Here is a 10,473-nt window from a genome sequence, read left to right as displayed (position 1 = left end):
TTTGGACGATTTTTGACCCCCCACCCCTCCCTCGTCACACGGCGTCACAAAAAGTCTGACCCCCCCCTTTCAAATATGACGTCACAAAGCTCTGCCCCCCCCCCGTCCCCCAAAACCATATTTTCATTTTGAAAATAAAACATGCTTCAAATCGCATTAAACTATTGTCATTGTAGTGCGTATTTAATGTGGCGCTGCACTCTGATGTTGTAGGAGTGTTGTTATAACAATTAGTGTAGTTATAATAATTATATATTTATTTTTTCTTCTCCTTGGTTCTTTCGGTAAAGTCACGTAGAAGGGAAATAATAAAATAATACAAATAAAACATAATACAATAATTCTCACGACGTTTCGGCCACAACGCAAGCAGACGTCCTCAGGTGAAGAACAGGTCTGTCGGAAAGACAGAACAGGTCTGTCGGAAAGACAGCGTCTGAATGAAACACCACCAGGCTTGGAGCTTTATTATGTTTAATTTTAATTATTTTATTATTTCCCTTCTACGTGACTTTACCGAAAGAACCAAGAAGATGAATCCCTGCAGTCACGAAAGCTTTAAATCGAAAATTATATATTTATTGAAAGTTGCGCATTTTGATGTGACGTCACATTTCTCACCCCCCCCCCCTCCTCGTCACACATCGTCACAAATGTCCTACCCCCCCCACCCCCCTAGGTGCGTGACGTCATTTATGAACGGCCCCTAAGGGCAACTCAAACGCTGTGCTCTTATTTGTGAGCGGCCACCTGCAGAAGACTGCCGCGGGAGGGATGTGTGTGGTGTGAAAGCTGCGACGACGGAAGATGCGGGACACTTGCTCGGCTGCATTCCAGCCCCAACCTCTCACTTGCAGCGCCCTCGGCGGTGACTTCGTTTCATCCACGAACGGCTCCGCGAGCGACATCTTCGTCAAACGCACCCAAGGATTAGGGACCAATTTAGTGTTCCGTTCAGTTGCTGGTGTGTGCGGCGGTGGCGCTAGGCAATGCACCAAATATTCGCTCGATTTCACGTCTCAACATGAATGAGAAGAGACAATTAAGAGAAAGAAGCTACCATCATTGGAACCTCAGACTGACACCTTTTTTTTACAAGGAGTCATGTTTGCATTGACCACAATACTTGCGGTCGGAATGCAAAGAACACAACTCTGATAATGTATGCACTGTCCTTGAAATTGATTGGTCCACACTCGAGACAGCTTTTCTTAGAGCCTAGTCTCACATGGTGTTGGACCAGATGACGTCAAAAGGCACACAACTCAAAGACAATACATTATCAGAGTTGTGTTTTTTGTTTGCATTCCGACCGCAGGTATTGTGGTCAATGCAAACATGACTCCTTGTAAAAAAAACAGGTGTCAGTTTTGTTGGCAGATAAAAGGGAAAAAAAGCAATTATCATATTTTGCTACTGGCAAAGGAGGTTCTAATGAAATAAAAACCTGCCCCATTGTTTCAACTGCCGCGCCTGGAGGTCAAATCGAACCGGCGACCTCTGGATTGCATGTTCAGTGTGCGAACCATTGCACCACAGCAGCATCCCAACTACTACAGTTTATTGATTACAAACAATATATTTATATATATATAGAATAATGAGCCTCATCACATCAAGACCACCACCACAGCATGAGAACCTGTGTCTACATGGCGTAAGTGCTGCGAGAGAAAGTTCAATGACAGCACGAGCTACCTGCAATGCAACAGCCGGAAACCCCGGTGTTGGTGGCGGTGACGTCATGTTAACGACCTCGCCATGTATGCAGCAAGGGTTCGTCCGTCTAAATGACGTCACGCACCTGGGGGGTGGGGGGTCAGACATTTGTGACGATGTGTGACGAGAGGAAGGGGGGTGAGAAATGTGACGTCACATCAAAATGCACAACTTTAAATAAATACAGACAACACATTCTACTTAATTAAATATACTTTTTAATACATGTTTTCTCCTACAACATCAGAGTGCAGCGCCAAATAAAATTCGCAATACAATGACAATAGTTGAAAGCGATTTGAAGCATGTTTTATTTTCAAAATGTAAATACGGTTTAGGAGGGAGGGGGGGCAGAGCTTTGTGACGTCATATTTGAGGGGGGGGGGGTCTGACTTTCTGTGACGCCGTGTGACGAGGGGGGGGGGGGTCAAAAATCGACCAAAATTGCGTGATGTCATTTATGGACGGCCCCCAAGTCGTTAATTCGAGCCCGAACCTGTCGTCTGGATATGTAGAATTTGCGTGTCTCTCTCCCCGTGGTCGCGTGGATTTCTCTCCGGGTCCTCCGGTTTTTCCCTCCACATTTTAGCAACACGCGCTCCGAGTAGCTGGCTGCTGTACATTCCCACACGACGAAGAGCCGCTTCGTTGAGCTCTCATTTGTGGCTAGTCAGCTTCCGAAAAAAAAGATCGAAATAGCTCAAGTGGGCCTTACATGGAAAATCGAAATAAATAACAAAACCGAGCGGCATTTATTTTAAACACATTCCTGCGGAGGGAGCTGGTAGGAACGTTGGGTTGCTCGGTCAATGGCCAGGGTCAACGGCGGCGTGGTGTATTCCGCAAATATGCCCGACTGTGAGGGCGGGCACAAGCCGGCGTGAGTAGGTTAAACGTTGAGTTTTATAAGGACACCACGGGGTGACCAGCCCCTCCCCACCCAGCCCCTCCCCACCCCTCCCACCCCCCACCCAGCCCCTCCCTCCCCACCCAGCCCCTCCCTGCACGACGGACGGACACAATAATCCCCTGTGGGCTGGTGTAACCAGGAGGTTCCTACCAGTACAAGGCCACAACACACTCAGCCGACGAGACACACGAAGTCAGTGCCGGTGCGTCCCATGCGAAACGCACGCGGCTCAAGGGCTCAAAGGCGCACAGAGGGGGTTGACAGACGGCCGCGAAAGGTGACAGCTTGCCGAGAAAGTCGACCGCAGTGTGGACATTCGTTGAGTTTTCATTTGTTCAGCTGATGCCGTGGGTGTCTGTGGGCGCCGCGCGTCCACGGTGACATTGTGGCGCCCACGTGGGCGTCATAGAAGGGTCTCAACTTCTCGTTTGTGCATCGCCATCTAGTGGGCGTGCTGGACGATGTCTATTTTACTGGAAGGAACCGCTAGGTTACACCAGCCCACAGGGGATTATTGTGTCCGTCCGTCGTGCAAGGAGGGGCTGGGTGGGGAGGGAGAGGCTGGGTGGGGAGGGGGGGGTGGGGAGGGGCTGGGTGGGGATTTTGGGGCTGGGTGGGGAGGGCGGGGAGGGGCTGGGTGGGGAGGGTGGGGCTGGGTGGGGGGTGGGAGGGGTGGGGCTGGGTAGGGAGGGGCTGGTCACCCCGTGGTGCCCTTATAAAACCCAACGTTTAACCTACTCACGCCGGCTTGTGCCCGCCCTCACAGTCGGCCATATTTGCGGAATACACCACGCCGCCGTTGACCCTGGCCATTGACCGAGCAACCCAACGTTCCTACCAGCTCCCTCCGCAGGAATGTGTTTTTTCGCAGAGAATGGCCATAGCAGCTATTTGTACGCTGCTGCACAGTCAATTGGAGGACATTATTGGTGATATTTCTCGCGCGACTGGATAGGAATGGCTCAGGGGTCGGAGGGCTGAAGCGTCAGCACTGAGTACATGGGTTCGAATCCAGTTCTCCGCCTGTTATTGACCACCCCACGATCGTTTTACTCACCGCGTGCCAAATCGTCTTTAATGGCGTCGGTCAAACATCTTGACACAGGACCCTCATGCGAAGTAGTCTTGGAACTCGGTGAGGTGGATTTGCAATGGAGCATGTGAACACTTTGGATAGGTTTCTTTTCTAACCAAGTCGTATGTTTTCACGAGAAAAACATCGTATATACGTTGCGAATTGTACTGAATACGAAAAAAAACAGCTGTCCTTATAAATGTTAATTCTGTATTGAAATGTAGGATTGTGAAAGTATAAAAAAAACTTTCTATCCATTGATCCATGGGTTTTTATTTGTACTTCTAGACAAGTTTCTAGACTGCAAATAATGACCTCATTCCGTGATGTGATTATAAAACAAATAAATACGAATAACACCCAAAATTAATACGCTATAACACCAATGCATAAGAATGGCAACAATTCCAACTAGATTCTAGATTTTAAGTTTTCGTGACTGCAAGGATCCATACTCTTTGGTTCTTTCGGTAAAGTCACGTAGGTGAAAATTAAAAATACATCAATCACGACGTTTCGATTGCAACACAAGCAATCGAAACGTCGTAATTTATTTCTATTTTTTTTTCACCTACGTGATTTTACCGAAAGAACCAAAGAGTCTGGACTCAAACCTGAGCATAGGATTCAATCGAAATCTGGTGTTGTACCGCCATCTGCTGACCACTTTACAGATGACAACATCTCAGATCGTTGTGAGTCAGTGCTCAACATTCCACGTTACTGGTCAAAGCCAGTAAACCGACAGGACATAGAAAACATTTTAGTCTGTTATATTATTTGGTTCTTTCGGTAAAGTCACTTAGATGTAAAATTATAAAAAAAAATTAAAATAAAATTAAACACTTATTTTTCATTGTATTATTTTGATTTGATTATTTTATATCTACATGACTTTACCGAAAGAACCAAAGAATATGAATTCCTGCACTCACGAAAGTTTTAAGTCAAAAATTATTTCAGTATATTATTACAGTTTGTGATTTTTTTTAAAGCATATTCTGTAATTATATTACGTTGATAGTTTTAACATTAATTAATCAGTCCTTTATGAATCCACTGCTGAATGAAAGCCTCCCACATACCATGTCAGGTTTGGACCAGGCCTGGTTCAGATATCACTGATACAGTATTTGCCATGGCTGAGAATCGAATTTCGGTCCTCATGTTCATAGCGCAGTTGTGCTAACCACTGCACCACCGCTCCGCCCAAATATTGTTGTAACGTCCATTATTCATCGAGGAAAGTCCCACTGAGTCTCACGTTTTTTCCAGGAGGGTCCTGCACTGTGGTATTTGGGAGAAAGCTAGATGAGAGCACCTGGAGAAATAAAAGCAAAGATGCCCCGTATAGCCTTAACAGACTGTTGGGGCAAGTGCTGTTAGCGAGCACCTATTAAGGCCGGCACGGCACACGAGGTGGTTGGGTGGTCAGCAACACGCCCGACCGCCTTTGTCTCCCCAGTGGCGATGTTTACACACCGCACAAGGTACTCATTTGAGGCTGAGTCGGCCTAGGGAAGGCCCAGGACCAGTTCAGATAATCGTAACTGGTTTTGGCCGTGAGCTGGAATCAAACTCGGTTCGCCAGGTTGAAAGTGCAGCACGTTAACCGCTACACTACCGCTCTCCACCTGTAGAAACACACACACAACCCATAGGATAACACTCAAAAATACTGCACAAATAGATTAACTCCATTGCTGTGTTGCTATCCCCTGGCCACCTCGCATCCCAAACCTACAATGCGTGCTTTATTATCAAATGTCTAAATGATGATACAAACCCATCATAATAGAAATAACCCGCTGTTATGCAACGCAAGTTAAAATTAGATCGCGTCTAAATGGAACCTCATTTCAGGACTTAACATAGGACGTCGTACAAACGCAGCGAGCATGTTTATTTTATACAGAGCCATCAGCCAAAGTGATTGCTTACTCAAGTGACCATTGAGACGGTGCTCATCTCCTGTTCACTGAGCCAGTGGTGGAAATTCGGGGTCGTCGAGTCTACACAAAGGACAATCACAAACATTTACCAGCCCCAGACGGACGATGGGCTGAGTCAACCACCAATCAGGATTTGAATTCGCAAACCTTCCCATTTCTCGCTGCTCGCTCGGCCACTGAGCCACCTGGCTGGTTCAGTGAGCCAGTGGCCGAGGGGGCATTGGATTTAAGGAAGGGTTATGTTAGTGCCCTGGCAGTAGGGCACGCAAGAGTGTTGCCCCGCGCTCTCTGCAGGAGTGAATGCCGCCGAGAGCTGGGACCTACACCACGATGAACTCACTATGAGACATCTCCTTTACCAGTGGCAAAATATAGTAATAGGTTTTTACCCTTTCAACTGGTACAAAAACTGACACCTTTATACAAGGCATCATTTTTGCAATAACCACAACACACGCAGTCAAAATGCAAACAAAAAGAAACAACTCTGATAATGATAATGATATGCACTGTCCTTGAAGTTGATTGGTCCACACCCGAGACAGCTTTTCCTAGAGCCTAGTCTCCATTGGTGTTGACTGCTTGTGTTGTGGTTATTGCAAACATGATGCCTTGTATAAAGGTGTCAGTTTTTGTACCAGTTGAAAGGGTAGAATCCTGATAATTGTTTTTTTTACCCTTCCATCTGACAACAAAACTGACACATTTTTACAAGGAGTCATGTTTGCATAGACCACAATACCTGCAGCCATAATGCAAACAAAAAACATAACTCTGATAATATATGCACTGTTTTTTTTGCATTATAGAAGGGTAAAAAAACTATTATCAAATTTTTTTCTGGCAAATGAGGTTCCAAGGGTAAACACCTATTACTACGATGAACTCAGTCACCTACATTAATGGGTAACCTTGCGTGTTTGGTGTCTCCTTGACCTCCTGGTCACGCACATCCCTGACCCACTTGGCCACGCACTCTGTGGAATCTAACTGCCAAGTCTGGTTACTCACTGAGACGGGACGAAATCAGAGGAAGCCGACATTTTCATAACGTGCTTCACCAGATTCAATGTCCAACACTCCTTCATCGTATTTCGCGGTTGTGCTGTTTCGCTCCAGTGTTTTTTAAAGTTGTAATCTTTTAATAGTTTATGACAATGTATCTCATTATTGGCCCTACACCCAACACGTGTCTTTAGCTCACAGTTACAAGGAAATGGGTTTATATTTTAGTAAAGGTGCTGACGTTTCTTCAGTTTGTGTTACTTTACCTGGCCACGTCTAAGTTTTTTGCAAAAAGTGACCGTTTATTATGAAAACAATTATCTATTTTTATATATACATATTAAGTATCTACTGGTACCTTTTTACCAATATCAAAGTATGAAAAATAAGAATAGGTTTTATTCTTTCGAGAAGAAGGCTGTCTCTGGTATATTATCAGAACATGTTTGTTTGCATGTTCACCACAAGTACTTGATTCCTTTAACAAAATGTATCTATTCGGTGTTAGAAAATCTTACTACCTGTTGTATTGCCAGAAAGGGTAAAACCAACTCTTGTTTTTCATATACAACATCTAAAAGCAGGGACTGCGAGATAGTCAGAAGATGGCAACGACATCAAATGATGATTGAATCTGAATGGACAGAGTGTTGTCAACTTCCCTCTTGTATGCGTGGTTTTTTTCTCTGCCTTCTCCAGTTTTCCACCATACGAAGCCAAACACCCATTAAATGGATTTGGCCAATTATTCCAATCCGGGATGCCTCCTAAAAAGGTAAAGAGATTCAGTGAGGCCTTTTGGGTGATATAAAGGATGTTATTGTGATCATCATTAAACCGTATTAAGCGTCCTAGTATTAATAGTAACATCATGTGAATGGCAGTGTGCGATGCATTTGGTTGGCCAGAAATGAATAAAGGTGCGTTATCTGAAATCAAAAGCAACGGACTGTATTTTAAAATAAAGTGTTCGAGAAATGACAAAGTAAATAAATACAGGACTGCGTGAGCCAGTAGAAACGTGGTTCCGTGGGTTTCCTTTTGCGAGTTGTGATTATAATTATCGCCAACGACGCGAACTCTCTCGGTGTTCTATTTTATGGTGAATAAGCAGCCAGCAAATACGGAATGATTTACCCAGACAGGTTAATCATCTCACTCGTTCATTACTTCCAACATCTTCAGCACAATTTCGAGTTCATGGCTGATCGATTACCGCGACGCACTGGTCCGCTCACACGAGGCATGTTTAAACGTTCCTAAAAGACACAAGTTAAACAATTGCTTCTCCTCTATGTTGATGCAATGCCCCCCATGCAAAAACATGACAAAAAAAAGACAACTTAATTTTTTATTTATTTCTCATCACCAGCAGCCATGATCTATCCGCTGCTTAATACTGGTAGGAACCTCCTAGTTACACCAGCCCACAGGGGATTATTGTGTCCGTCGTGCAGGGAGGGGCTGGGTGGGGAGGGAGGGGCTGGGTGGGGAGGGGAGGGTGGGGAGGGGCTGGGTGGGGAGGGGCTGGGTGGGGAGGGGTGGGACTGGGTGGGGAGTGGCTGGTCACCCCGTGGTGCCCTTATACAAATCAACGTTTAACCTACTCACGCCGGCTTGTGCCCGCCCTCACAGTCGGGAATATTTGCGGAATACACCACGCCGCCGTTGACCCTGGCCATTGACCAAGCAACCCAATGTTCCTACCAGCTCCCTCCGCAGGAATGTGTTAAAGGCCCTCCGCCATTGCCATCGCCATCCCATCACACGCTCTGTGATGCGAACATCCGTATCAATCCCGCACGCGATTTGATTTCATCGCTCCATCTTCGATGCGGTCCTCTCAGTAAAGTTTTATCCATTGGCCTGGCCGTTGTTTGACCAGGCTCAATCCGTCAGCCAAGAATTCCCTTCAACCAACGTACCCTGCCCAAGCCCACTCGCTTCCCTGAACAATAAATACGGTTATCTCTGAATTGCGTGGTTCCACATGTCCCTCTGTATGTCTCTTTGTTTATCCGAGCACACGTCCACTCATCATTTTTCATTGTTCATGTATCACGCCAAGCAAATATACGGTGACCTGACGGCAATTGTAAATAAATTTAGTCCGACGATTTTACAATTTAGGCTCCGAGGTAACTTAACATTCCTTTCCATAACGACGGCAAAATCGATACTAAATCAAAATGCACGTGGATCCACACTGTGAAATATTAATAATCGCCCAACTTAGACACGATTATATTTAGGTGCAGTGCATTCTGGGATACAAATCAATCTGAACATCAACTTCAGGGGGGCTGAGGAGGACTGACCCCCCCCCAACTTAAGGCTCAGCCCCCCCCCCCCCCAACTAACATGCTATAACGACCTCTTAAAAAGTTGATTCAATATTTAAGGCCAGTGGCAGTTGTTAACATTGACTCTGTCGTGCCCCTTCTGAGTGTGTACACACAAGGCCACGCCGCAGGTGAAGCACTCGGTGAGATCAGCTTGTGTGCATATCTCACGTGGTCGTGAGAGACAGCCACAGCTTAGCAAAGTCATTCATCGATCGTGGCCGATGCTAATGATGATGAGGACGATGGGAAATTTGGAATAATGCCCAGGGGCACGAGCCGAAGCAAACTAAACTCAAGTCGACTTCGAAGCGCCTTACCGATTTACTTTCCACATGTTTTTTTGCGAGTCTACATTTGCAGTTTTTTGTTTGTTTGCAAGTCCACGGTTTCCTACAGCTGGCACAATTCCAGCGTAACGCTGCGGGAGCCAAAATAAACAATTCCTCAAATGTAAACACTGACTAGGACATTATGTTCCGTGACCGCTGGCTGTACGGGGGCTGCGGTTTGTTGTTAATACATGGGGAACGCCTTACGAAGCCTCATTTTTTCCATGCACCGCCGCCCCCCCGACCCCACCACCACCACTGCATATCCCCGCAAAGAATGCATCTATTTTTGGAGACTATCGCACAGAGGCAATGTTTTCTATAGCAGGGCGAGATCAGGCGGGCCCGGCTTCCTCCAGAAATATCCGGCCATTTTCGCAGAGCGAAATGTGGGGTTATTGCCCATTCTTTTTCTGTCGACGAGGGCAGTCTCAGGCGGTGGCTAGGAGATGTTAACTGTCGCGCCTTGTATGCAGGAGGTCGTGGGTTAGATCCCGAGCCCCGACGCATATATATTTGGAGTTTGCATTGTCTCTCTTTCTCTCTCTCCCAGTAGTAACGTGGGTTTTGCTCCGGGTCCTCCGGTTTTTTCCCCTCCACATTTAGAAGCATGCTGTTTAGAGTATTTGGCCGCTATACATTTCCACATGAACAGCCACGTCTTTGAGCTATAATTATAAATAACTATTTAGCTCAGTGGGCCTTAGCTGGAAAATTTAAATAAATACACATTTGGCGGTGGCATGCCAACGTCAGACCCACAATCCTTAACCCACACAACCCCCATGGAAGGTGGTGTTGCTATTGCGTTAATCAGGGTCCCAGAGAGAGAGAGGAGTTGAGATGGAGTGCTCTTGCCAATGACATCTGATAACCAAGCAGCAGCAATTTTTGTTACCAGGCCTGACTGCTGATGCGATCCAGAAGGTTGAATCCGGTCCAGAATTTGCTTCGATTAATTTAGAAAGTGCCATTTGATCATGTTCGTCCGGAAGCCAGCAAGCGTCATGGACTAAAATAGTTTGTTTATTTTTTGTGGAGGCACAAAGCGGAGATCTGCTTATATGTACATTGACTTTATTTTACAAGAGGCTATAATCTGCATGCTGGAATTGTGTAGGAATAGTGGGTATGTTTG

This window comes from Lethenteron reissneri, chromosome 38 (genome assembly GCF_015708825.2).
Source record: "Lethenteron reissneri isolate LAM-NWPU_2019-01 chromosome 38, ASM1570882v1, whole genome shotgun sequence".
In the NCBI taxonomy this organism is placed as follows: Eukaryota; Metazoa; Chordata; class Hyperoartia; order Petromyzontiformes; family Petromyzontidae; genus Lethenteron; species Lethenteron reissneri.
The sequence above is the reverse complement of the archived record's forward strand: the minus strand, read 5'-3'. Positions refer to the sequence as shown.